General features: G+C 39.0%; 1 pseudogene; it reads left to right on the top strand.

The window, feature by feature from the left end:
* The first annotated feature begins 3,777 nt into the window (after positions 1 to 3,777).
* LOC114039828 lies at positions 3,778 to 4,400 on the top strand (annotated as a pseudogene).
* The last annotated feature ends 8,605 nt before the right edge of the window (positions 4,401 to 13,005 follow it).

Here is a 13,005-nt window from a genome sequence, read left to right on the forward strand (position 1 = left end):
TGTCTGCAATGAGCAGCTTAATCAGTAAGAGTTCCATCTCACAAAATTCCTGCACAGGATTGATAAGAATTAGGAGATTTTACAAAATCTCTTTCTTTGCATAATTACATAGTTTGTTTACACACATACACACACACACACACACACACACACACACACACACACACACACACAAATACTTCTACCAAGTACTTGACTTAAACAATAACTCCAAATAGCTTAGTTAACAATTTTAAACTTCATAAGTGAGAACCAAATAATCCCAGATAAAATTTTCCTTTAAACAGACAAAATTTGTAAGTTCTTATTTCTTAAATTATAGTACTTAAAAAGAAATGTTACAGAATGGGGTCATATAGAATACCCCCAAAACCTCTACCCATTCCTTTTTCTCTTTTCTCGGAAGGCACAATTCTTAATTTAACATTTTAGGTTATAAAACAAATTTCCCTTCCAACAACATAACTAATACAATTGCTTACTAGATTACATCACGTAAGAAAATTGAGAAATATGTAAGCAGTATATTAAAAACTTGAAACAGACTCAATTATCAGAAATAAAAAAAAAACCTTTCTTTCTTTCTGAACCCCTCCACCAGGTCCGACAGTCTCCTGGGGCCACTCTCACCCCAATACACTGACTTTTCTTTATTATATATGTGGTCTGATAGCCTCGGGCCACATCCAGATTCTCGATTCCATGCAGATTCAACCTCAATGACACTACTTGGCCTATGGCAGCCTAAACTTCCCCACACAAGCTAGTCCCTGCCTTAAGAGCCTGGCCCATATGGCCCATCCCCCAACAAACCCAGTCATAAGCCTAAAGAAAGCCTGGGTTGAAAAAAAAATATTTTTTTCCCTAATTTCTAATTGAGGCCCTGATATGAGAGAATGCCTCATTAATTCCAAATCAATACATATCAATAAATTTTTCACAATAAAAGATGTTTGTACCACAGGGCATACATTATAAAATTATTTCCACAATTGTAATGAACTTTAAAACAATCCATTATCTATTTAGATGAATGTACTTCTAAGTCACTTTGTACAGAAAATCATTCATCTCTTTATCAATATGTTGAGACTATGCTTTAAACCATCATATATTTTTTATAATAGTCAAGATCTTAAATGAAAATCTGCTATCATAGTCTTATAACCAAATATACCTCACTAGGTATTTAACAGTTTCAAATTATCTCATCTTTATCACTAAAAGACCCATTCCAGGTCAAGAGTTACTTTAACATCATTTCTACCTCACAATGGTTCCTCAAATTTTACAATCTAAGAGTTTTAGAAATATAATACAATTTAGAAATACAATAGTAACTTAAACAATAAACTTCAGATAACATCAATTGAATTTCCAAATTATCACATATAGAAATTATTGCTCTTATTACTCTTAGTACTTTTAACAATTACATTAAATAACAAATAATGCCACTTCTAACATATGCCAGTGTATTAAGCATTCTACAATCATATCGTTCATTTTTTTCCATAACAACCATTATTATTTTTTTCTTTATAGAACAGTAAACTTAAATTCAATCAGATCCTAATTTATAATCACTAATGATAAACATTCAAAAACATTTTTGTTTTAAATCCAATACTCTTGGCCTTTTAAAAGGAAATATTCTCCACAAATTTATATATTACCTTAAAAAGATACGTGTAAATAATTCTTGCTCTAAACAACTCTCTCCCTTTTTCTTTCCTACTTACTTAAGGGAGCAAAGAAAAAGTCCCCTATCCTTTTTAGCAGTTTATCAGATAGAGCCACCCTCCTGAGAATCTCAGGCTTCAGTAATTCAAACTGGGCGTAGTCAGTTTTGCCTGACGCATTTAATAAAGCCCTTTTACAAGTTAATCCAGAGAAGTGGATGGCCTTTTAACCCTCTATACACAAAGGCGCTCTGAACAACTATCCAAGGGTGGCTTATCTCAAAACACCCTACCCCAACCCGAATTACACTCACCAAGGCTGGGCAGCTTTGAACTCAGAAGGGAGATAAGAATTGCAAATCCAGAGAAAGGCAGTCTCCCACTCTCTCCCCAAATAGCTTTTATAATATAAAAAACCCCTTATTTTTGCAATTTTAAACACATTGCCCCATACCAGACACACTGGCAGGAGGGATACAGAGAGAGCCATTCACACTCTTAGAATTGGGATCCCGTTAAACCTGAATTCAAATTCTTCTCAGCCCCTTCCTTCTCTCTTCTCATGCTTCAAACCCTTATCAGTAAAGGCTGCTTGCTGCATCTTCCACTAACTTCTGAGAGATTCTCTCCCTGCCTTTTTGATTCTAATCTCAATCTCTCACTGAAAGCCTGAGATGGGAGATGTTTCCCACTGTTCCTTTTCCAATCTCAGACCTCAAAAATTACCCAAAAAGTTTTCCGGCAGACACAAAACATCCACAGACAGACAGACATCATGCGAATGATTCTAATTCTAACCTTGTCCGGTCAAAAGAAACTCATTTTGTCCCAGAGTCCCCTTTGAATGGGTTCTGAGGTTTTTTTCTTCTTTTTTTTCTCTTTTTCTTTTCCTCTTACTTGACTTAAGAATATACCCACCACTGTCGAGGCTACAGCCCCTGGGCCCCAGCAACCAGCATAACCCTTTTCTTCTTGAGAGGCTTCTCTCTTGTCATTTACATACAAATTTAGCAGTTGACAAACTCAATTCTCATCTGATCCAAATTTAGGCCAAAGCACTGATGGTACCAGGGTAGTTTCCTTAGTCTACTCCTGGCAACAATATTTAATTATTTTCTTCCCTTTAGTCCTGGGAGCATCCTCCCAACCTTTTAACATCCTTCCCCCAGAGGGCTATAGGAAGGAGTGTCACCCTGGGGATTCCTCCCCTTTTTCCAGGTACCTTCGAATTGTCCCTCCCGTCTCCAAACCTGTCCTTAGCCCACAGTTCAGAACTAGTTCAATTTGGGATTTGGGGGTACAGAGATATATACCTTTCAACAGGGGCTGATATCAACCTGCCATCATTCCAGACATTATCAGTAATGTCCTTCTGAAGAACTTTGGAGCAGAAGAGGTGGGGCTGGTAGCTCTGAGTCTCCTAGACGCAGATTACCAAGAGAAATCATATTTCACGTTCCCCTCTCTGATTCTAATGAGAGGCATAGCCTTCTCAATGAATCACTAACTGATATGGTCAACACTTCATTAAGGGGTTTTAGGGACTTACAATGGGTAACAATATGTGAGAGCGGAGGGAGAAATTGATTGATGCATTGACAAATCAAAGGGGGGCAGTCCCCTTAGTAAGTAAATAGCAAAGGGAAAAAATAAACAATGAATAAATTGTCTATTTAAGGCTCAGAAGTCTCATGTCTTACAGCTGTCTGGTATTCAGGACATCATCTGATAAAATTTTCTAGTCTGAGTGTGGTTTAAGCAGTCCCCAGCAGATTGTCTTCTTTAAGACTCTTTGTCCTCTTTTTTGTGTCCACTCTCCTACAAAATTGATCTTAACACAATTTTAAATTATTTTGCCAATAACTAGGTCAAATAATGAAAGTTAACTCAACCCTTATGTCTCTATTACTATAAAATCAAAATTGGAACCTTGGCCAATTGTCATATTGATAAGAAATTCAAATAAAAATAGGAAAATTAGAACCCAGTTTTAAAACTTCATATTCATTGAAAATTAGAACTCAGTTTTTATACTTCACATTCATTCTCACATCAAGAGGATGAGAATTAATAACAGAACAGTTTCTATAAAAAGATGGACTCTGTTTCCTCCCCCCCCACCCCACCTCAGCCAGGAGCCCCAGCCCAGCCTGGCCTGGCCTGGCCTGGCCATGCCTCTGCCCTCCAAGCGTCCCAGGAGCCAGGTGAGCTGGAGCAGCAGCGGTGCCAGGAGTAGTGGTGACGCACAGCAGTGGCTGCAGCTGCAACACCTTGAGTCCTTTTATGAAAAACCTCCTCCTGGACTTATCAAGGAAGATGAGATTGAGCCAGAAGACTGTATACCAGATGTACTGGGCAATGAACTTACCAGAGAATTTCTGGCTCATGCTCCAACAAAAGGCCTCTGGATGCCCCTGGGGAAAGAAGTCAAGGTTATGCAATGCTGGAGTTGTAAATGGTATGGACACAGAACTAGGGACAAAGAATGCCTATTGTTTATCAAAGACAATCAGAAATTAGAACAATTCAGAGTAGATACAACAGCTAAAGAAGCTACTAGAGGATTCTACCTCAGATGAAGATGGCAGTACTTCCAGCTCCTCAGAAGGTAAGGAGAAGCATAAGAGAAAGAAGAAGAAGGAGAAACATAAGAAGAGGAAAAAAGAGAAGAAAAAGAAAAAAAAGCAAAAATCTAAGTCAAATGAGAGTTCAGACTGACTAAAAAGTAATTTTCTTTTCATCTGCCTCATTACTCCAGAATCATAGCTGAATGTCAGAGACACTAAAAGAGAAGTAGCCACAAAAGGGCCTCAATTAACAGAAAAAGGAACCAAGAAATGTGTGTTGTTAGCATCACTTCTGTGGCATTTTGCTCTTGCTGCCAACAGTGATGAATTCAACATGATGTTGAGGTGCTTATATGCTATACTTTGGGTTTCATTGTCATCTTCCCTGATTACTGTAGTCTGAGATAAATTTTTTTTAAAGAAAATCGAGCATAAGATATAAAGACATGAAGACATTCTAGGCATTTCCAAAAGAGATTTGATTATCCCATTAAAGCAGAGGGTTAGCAGGGCTGTAAGCTGACTTACTTGTAAATTCTAGTTCTTTAGCAGTTGCAAATGAGTGCTATCAGGTGTTGCACAATAAGATTCAGTTATCTCAGAAAAAAGGAAAAAGATGGACTCCAATACATACGTAATACATTGAGTGATCAATTTTAAAACAGTACATATCAAGTAATAAAACAATTCCAACTTCTGGTCATGTACAAATAAATAACCCTTAATTACAGTGGATACTTCTTTTAAGGCATTTACAAGATATACCACAAGCCATTCTTCTTTTAACATTAATTAATTGTAACAAACTGAGACAGATAAGATATTAACTAAGTAACAGAATAGTATCCTGGCTTCACAAGCCCTTGGCCTAATTATCCCCATATCATTATGAGGAATTAAAGGACTCTTATACAGAAATATATACATATACAGAAATATATACTAGTAACAGATATCAAAGCTAAATACTTAATTAGTTAGCTGTTTAGGCTAAAATTCTAGGCCAAACAGCTCAATACTATACTTGCATCTTACTATAATAACCTCAGATGGCCCAGGATCAAACTATTATTTAATATTGTGCTTATAAAACTTTTTAATTATAGAAATTTGCCATAAAAGAATAGGGACATAACTATAGTAAGGGAACAATGTTTCCCTAACTTCATGTCAATTCCAGGCAAAAGTAATGCAGATGTCCAATTGCATGGAGCCAGGCTTAAAGTCTGCCATTTGGGATATTCATGTTGGGGAAATTGAGTCAAGAGAATCCTACCTCAGCTCATGCTGACTAGTTGTTCTCCCAACCTTTCCCATGAGAACACCCTCTGCAGTTCATAGACGCAATTAATAGACCCCACAGGGTTGCTGGCATCATGGCTCAATGGCTCAATAGCATTCCTTGACAACCATACCTGGAGTCAGACTCAGAATAACAGTCCCATGAGGTCTTGAATAGCAAGTTCTAATAATTAGAGTTTCAGATACGTGACTATAATCTCACATTGGGAACATCTTAAGGTGAGTCTTAAGTAGTTTGCATATATTAATGAATTCAGATCTAAACAGCAAGATCTTTCCCAGTTACAGCTCATTACAGTAATTGCTTTAGTATTAATGACTAGCCTTAAACTTCTGATGCTGCTCCCCTGGAGCTGCTGACTTTGACTCTCTTTCTCAGAAAGCACCCATTAAGGCGAGTCCAAGGACACAACAAACCTAGGAATGAAACTTGAAATTTACAGTAGATTTGGACACAATTGTCATCAATATCAAATTATTACAGCAACAAATTAACTTGCGAATGGAAATTTAGTAGGCCTTCTAAAAATTATACAAAGATTTTGTAAAACATTTCTTCATAAAATTATTTCCTTTTTTTAAAACAGCTTACAGTTCATCCTGATGTTATTATAACAAACTAAATTAATGATAAGATTTTACAAAGTCCTTTCTTTACATAAATACCAAGTTTCCTTTCACAAAAATACTTTTGTAAATACTTGATTTAAACAATACCTCCAAATAGCTTAGTTAACACTCTTAATTTTCATAAGTGAGAACAAATAATTTTAGCTGAAACTTCCTTTTAAATATATACAAAACTTGGAAGTTTATGAATTCTTAAATTATAGTACTTCAGAATATTACAATACATGGTCAGCAGGGCTGATAGAATGACCTAAGTATTCTGGTTACCCATTCCATCCTCCTGGGAGTTTTAGGCTGATGCATATAAAGTTTTACAAACAGTTTGAAACCACCTGTTAACCTTTTGAAATTAGGTTAGCTTAAAATGCTCTGGGCCAATATTCTAACTGCTACTTTTGGCCCAGGCAAAAAGAGACCTAAGGAATTTGACTTAATGACAGGGTGTGGCTAGTTTCCCCAGGCATGAACCTCCAGAGTTCCAGGGCTAACAATAATTAATTGAACAGTACAAGGAAACATTTTAAGATTTTATATAATAATCTCAAATCACAGTAATCAATATCTTTACCACAGCCAATATTTATGTACTGTTAGATTTAATAAGGCCTTCCTACAGATTTATCCTAAAAGGCGGGTGAATATAATTCCTTCTAACTCTCTATAACTTTATTGGTTTTCAGATCAAGCTACAAAATTTTCATTTTAATTTTTCTACTTACAACAAAATCAAACTTCCTCACATCCTCTCAACATGCTTAAACCATCTGAAGCTGGCACAAAGGCACCCAGAACAACTCACCAGGGGTGGAGGGGGGTTTAGAGCACATGGGCTTGCTGCTGCCCATCCCCATCTGTCTCCAAATTGTTTTTTTTATGCCCTTCATATTTTCACAAAAACCTTTATTTCTCTTTCCCAATCTTTCAAACTCATTACCTCCACTTTACATTCTAAAATAAAATTTATACTCACCCCAATTTTGCCCTGCTTCTCTGAACCTGTTAGAATCTGGAAGGAGTTGAAGCCTAACAATTTGCAAATCAAGGGAGCTGTATTTCTCCCACACCCTTCACAAACAGATTTTATAATGTTAATACATATTCTAAACAAATCACTGAAATCCTAAAGTTATTGCTTAAAAGACAGAAAAACCCTTATTTTTGCAGTTTTAAACACATTGCTCTGATATCAGATATATTGGTGGGAGGGGTGCAAAGACAGTTCTCCAGATTTAGTTTAAACATAAAGTACAAACTTTAGCTTTGGGATCTAATTAAACCTGGATTCAGACTCTCAGCTTTTCTCTCTTTCTGGGCTGCCTGATTTAGATACTTATCAGTTTACAAGGTTCTTGCTAACTGAGTCCACCTCCCAACTTCTGGGAGAGTCTCTCCCTGCTTTTTGATTCCATTACTCATTATCTAACTTTATTCTGGCATCCCAACTTGGCCAGTGTTGAGACCCCCCCCCCAAAAAAAAAGTCTTAATCTCCCACTGGAAGCCTAAGGTGGGAGTTCTTTCCCAATGTTCTCTCTAATTACAGACCTTAGAAGCTCCTTAGAAGTTTTTCTGGCTGCATTTTAAATCTTTCACCACAAATATGAAAAATGACAGTCACAGAGACACAGAGACATGGAATGACAAGACAGAGTGTGCACAGATCTAATTTTCTTGTTGGCCTTTTAGGCTTAGTTTGTTTTTAAGATAAACCAATTGTAAGTAAGGTGAATTTTAGTGTGTGTGAAGTGGATTTTTTGTTATTCTTTCTTAGAGTTTTCTTCCCAGGATCCATAGCTGTAACAGTCTCCACTTCCCAGGTGTTAGATATGAGGTGTTAGATATGTGCAGTTGCAGTAGATGTAGGGGTGAAGTAATGTAAAATTGTGAGGCTATTGCTGGCAATATGCCTTCTTTGTCTGTTGCCCTATAAAGCAAGTGGGCACTGGTCAGTGACTGGGGACTCCCATAGGGGTGAATGTGCAGGCTGGAATGCTGTGCATGCCCTGATTGGCCCCCAACAAAGCTTAGCAGGGGGAATCTGTGTGTTTGCCTCAACTGGCCCCCAATGAGGCTTGAGGGGATTTAGGGGAGAGCACAAGTTGTGTTGGTCTCGATTGACCCTATCGAGACAGAGGGGTTGTTCCCCACCCCCACGCCAGCCCCTGCAAGAAGGATTGTTAGGGAATATTGTAGGAGTTGGAGCTCCCATTATTAGCAAACTCCCTTTGAGAAGACTAGACTAGAATAAAGTAAGCTTATTTAACCCCTTATTATGACTCCATTTCTGTCTTCCTGTCTGACCAGATCAAAAGTGAACCTGCTAGAGAGAGAGGTGCTAGAAGCCCTCCTGGGTCTCCTTCCTAAGAAGTGGGGTAGTTGATGTGTTTACTTGTCTAACACCAATTTAGAATTAGACTGGTCAAAATTCAAGGTTATCCTTTAGTTCCACATCCTTCTAAAAGCAATCAATTTAGATTATAATACAATTTACCACATGTAAATTTACTCTAATTGACCCATAGCCAAATTACAGAGGATAGCCTTTCCTTCCAGGAGACATGTCTTGAGGTCTCTGCCCCGAGAGCCACTTGTAGAAAAATGGATTGTAACCTAATATAGGCAGTCTAGTTGATAAGGAGCAAGGATTTTGGGAATAAGACTTACCTACCCTTCAGGGCTGGGACTTCAGAAGAAAGTTCAGAGGGCACCCAATCCCAGTGGTGTCGGGGCAGGGGGAAGTCCCCCCAAATCCCAGTCCAAATCTGAGTCATCGTACCATTTAATGTTGAACCCCAATAAATTGCAGAGTCTGTTCTAAGAAAGAGATAAATGAAATTAAGGTGTATGTATCCACATTTTAATTTCTCTCAAGCTGACTTGACACACATTGCATGGGAGTTCAGTCCAAAACTGGGCCCCCCACAAGGGGGCCAGTTCAGAACTGGCTCAATTTGGGATTTGGGGGTATAGAGATATATACCTTTCAACAGGGGCTGATATCAACCTGCCATTGAATTCCAGACCACTCCCAGCCTCGGTCTATCTAGGCAGAAGAATCTGTCTCCACCCAAGCCTGAATAGGATAAAATAAATTCAGGTTTGGGTTGGGTTTGACCAGGATAAGAAGATTCAATGCAATCTCATTATCAGTAATGTCCTTAAGAACTTTGGAGTAGAAGGGGGCGGGGAGCTCTGAGTCTCCAAGACACATTGCCAAGAGAAATATTTTTTTACAGGAGCAATGAGTGGAAGTGGTGGGGGTGGGATCTGGACCCCTAAAAGGGAAAGACCATGTCTTTGGGACCTGGACCCCAAAGCCCCCAAACCCAGATCTCTGGCATTCACCTGAAGAACCCAGCCCATTCCAGATCAGACTAAAAGAAGGTAGTGCTGGAGAGTGGTAGGGAATTTGAGTCACCCTCTATCACCTTTGAATTCACTCTCCCCCACCTGGTGAAAGGAAGGAGGGGGGAGGGGCAGCAGCTACAGTGAGATCACACTGGCAATGTGCCTGGCTCCTGGGCACCCATCCAGAAAGTCTGGAAGTATCAACTAGCACATCCATGGGTCAAGGCAGTACAAGGTAAGAAGCCAGCCAACCTCCGAACTTGGGTAAACCTAATCTTTTAAAGTTGTAGTTTTAACATGTAATTATATGATGCTGATTCTTTGTGTAAAGTATTTCAGAAATGCATTCGACAAAACTGAAGTCACCTGATTGGTAATGGGTTTGTTTCAAGTTTCAAATTGGTACATTTTTGTATCAGTTATGTCAAGCAACTTTTCATAATTTGGTTACAGCTAAAACAATTTGGCTATTACTTATGAAAATTGTAAAATTGTTGGTTGTTGTTTTAATGCTAAAACCTAATTGATTACTCTGTATGTGGAAAGGAGGGGATGAGGTGAAAGCCTTATCCAGATTGGTTCTGCCCATTCAGAGCAGTCATCAGGGATAGTCAAAAGGCACAGCCCACAGCAACTCTAAGAGTAGATAGGGGAAATAGGAAGACCCTTCTCTGGGGTCCCTGTTGATCCCCCTTTATTTTGTAAACTTGACAAAAATCTTGTTTGGAGTTCCTAAACAATGAAATTAGCTTGCTGAATTTGTGAGTATGTAGAAATGATCTCTAACAATTGGCTTTTACACTAGGACAAATTTAAATTTGAGATGTAAATCCTGGAAAATTTTTCCCTAAGCTGTGATTATTGAAAACTTGCAGTTTGTGGTAAAAACTCATGGGACCATAACTAATTTTATTTTGAGTTGTCTGGTGGATCACAATAAACCATCCATAATCAACAGTCAATAATCCACCAGCTACTCAGAGAATGTGATGTAGGTAGAAGTCTGCATCTGGAAAAGCTGAGAGGACAATTTTAGCCTTAGTCTAAGATGGGATCCTCCTGGCTCAGTTTCTCTATTGTGTTCCTTTGAAAAGGAATGTTACCCACCTGGCTATTCTCAAGTCTGGCTATGAGATGGACTTGATACTGTATGGTTGGAAAACTGAATTCTAAGGATGTTTTATCCTGTCACACTTGGTATAAATCTAATCCCTGCTTTATCCTTTCATAGCAAATTTCTATAATCACAGCAAATAGTCAGAAAAAGATATAAGCTCAATGCAAGTGTGTGAGATCTTGCTGTTTTGATCTGAATGTGTGGTCATGCCATATCCCAAAACAACTGAAATTAAATCAGAAACATCTTCAATTTGGTTTGGGGAAGAGAATTTCAGTGCAATCAATTTTCTTAGAAGGAGGTAATCTATTTGGCCTAGTCATTACCTAAGGATCCTCCTAAGTCTTTTGTTATAACTGGAGTAAAACTCAGTTTCTGGGAAATTCATTTGTGTAACCTTGTGTTTCCAAGGGTGGAAAACTTCTACCTGCAAAAATGTTGTTACTTCCCAATAGCATCTGATCTTCCTAAAGGAATTGGAATCAGAGTGAAAACTTTTGAGACAGTAACAAGATGAGATAATCCTATCTTTCTTTGTTTTTCCCCATTCTGATATCATTTTTACTTCTCCCTACATTTGGGTCCTACATATTGAACTAGCTTGTCAGATTTCTGTCTTCCAGACTACAGGCCATTCACCTACATTTGGTAGCAAACAGTGGGTACCAGCCTATGTCCACCCATCGTCCCCTGCATGCAGCTTATGCTCAGTTCCAGTCAACCTCCTCTCTGGGACTCCTGTGAGGCAGAGACAGCTCTATGCCCCTTGCCAGCAGGAAGCAGTTTCAGAAGGTGAGACCTTCACCCCTTACCCCAAAACATATTGGGTCCCATTTGTTTGAGGGGGGAATGATGGGGATGGGATTTGGACCCCTAAAAGGAAAAGACCATGTCTTTGGGACCTGGACCCCAAAGCCCCTGAACCCAGATCTCAGTCATGCTCCTGAGGCACCTGGTGCATCCCAGTCAATAATCCTTTTAACCGCCCTTTCACTGTGGCTCTCTCCCTCAATTGTCAGCACCTGACCCACCCCAGGCTACTTGCCACTCCATAATCCCATCTAGATCTTCCCACAGTCTTTCTGTATAAAATATCAATCTTACCCTCATCAAATGCTCAGATTCTTAAAATCTGGTCCACTTGTATTGGTGTCATAAATAGTGTAAACTCACTAGGAATCTCTGCCCACCCCAACTGCATCTTAATAAACTTGCTACTTGGACTGAAAGAAGGTTTGAATGGTCAAATTCTTTTGAGGCAGACCCTTACATTTTGCGGTTCCCAGCACTCCTAGACTGCAACAGAAGTCATGAAAAGAAACATTTTGGTTAAATATAAGTGTGGTATCTGGGGTGCCCCTTCTTTCATGTGAGTTCCCAAGAAAAGTTATTCTAGATTTAATGTGTTCCATGGGTCCACACACAACTATGGCTCACAAGTTTTTACTGACGGTTTTACTTTTATTTGCCAGCCATACACAATTAGTTCAAAGCAACATATTTTAAAGAAATAACATAGCAATAAAAGTAGCAATAGAACATCACTTCAGTAAACCTTGGGCATCCTCTTCAACAGATACACACATCCACATCGTCAGCGGGAAGAGTAGATGCTCTTAGGTATAACACATCAGGGAGCATAGATGTGTGGTTATGTACAAAGGGAAGCATTATAGTCATGGGGGGAGGGAGGAGTGTTTTTTGGTTGTGTTATTGTGTTGCTTTGCTAGGCTTGCCCTGCATCTTTTTCCCCATTTCCCATCCTCTCCACTAGATTCCCACTACTGCTACCTACTTAGCTATAGTCTTCATCTGAGATGCTACGTCTTCCTCAAAAAAGAATAAATTGGCTCAGCTTTCTGGCTCTCTTTTAGATTTTACTCCAGAACCAGAGTTTTAGTTATTTTAGCAAGAAAGGCATGTCCACACCAACTTCTTGCACTCAGAACAAGTAGTATTTCTTCTCAGAACAAGTCATCTCTGAGATTCTTGGCCCCACTGAGGAGATTCAAATAGAGGGGTCAATGAGAAGCCCATTATCTCAAGTACCACTTAAAGCCACTTTAGGAGATGCTGAAATTCAAAAAGACTGGTCAATGAAATAGGAAACTAATAGGGGCCCCCAGCCCCTCTGCCCTGGGCTGAACAATGGAATAACAGTAATAGATAGTGCCTGAAACTCTGAAATGCTGGTTACCTCTCCCCACCCACAGCAGATTTTCCTCTATAAGAACCTCTAGCCTTTGAGCAGCTAGATGGCTCAGTGGATAGAACACCGGCCTTGGATTCAGGAAGATCTGAGTTCAAATCTGGCCTCAAACACTTGACACTTAATAGCTGGGTGACCTTGGGCAAGTCACT

This window comes from Vombatus ursinus, unplaced genomic scaffold (assembly GCF_900497805.2).
Source record: "Vombatus ursinus unplaced genomic scaffold, bare-nosed wombat genome assembly UNPS02012319.1, whole genome shotgun sequence".
NCBI classification, from domain to species: domain Eukaryota; kingdom Metazoa; phylum Chordata; class Mammalia; order Diprotodontia; family Vombatidae; genus Vombatus; species Vombatus ursinus.